The sequence below is a fragment of the Penaeus monodon genome, chromosome 20 (genome assembly GCF_015228065.2).
Source record: "Penaeus monodon isolate SGIC_2016 chromosome 20, NSTDA_Pmon_1, whole genome shotgun sequence".
NCBI lineage: Eukaryota > Metazoa > Arthropoda > Malacostraca > Decapoda > Penaeidae > Penaeus > Penaeus monodon.
This window is the reverse complement of record NC_051405.1, coordinates 40,957,966-40,958,231: the sequence shown is the minus strand read 5'-3', so window position 1 is coordinate 40,958,231 and position 266 is coordinate 40,957,966.

Here is a 266-nt window from a genome sequence, read left to right as displayed (position 1 = left end):
CAAGATTCCAATAGACACGAAAACGAGAAAATCATAATGTAATATGATGCTATGTGTTTCCTATCTATTTTTTTTTTCCCACCCACTTCACACCGCCCCCCCCCCCGACGTCCCACAGCCCTTTTTTCAGTCTTTATTTCCCCGGAAATCTTGACGTCATACCTTGAGGAGCGGGAAAGATAATAAACCGACTTCAGCTTTAACCAACTAAGTTTATTTGTACTTCTTTATCACATGGGAGAACATCAAAAGATGAACCCTTCATT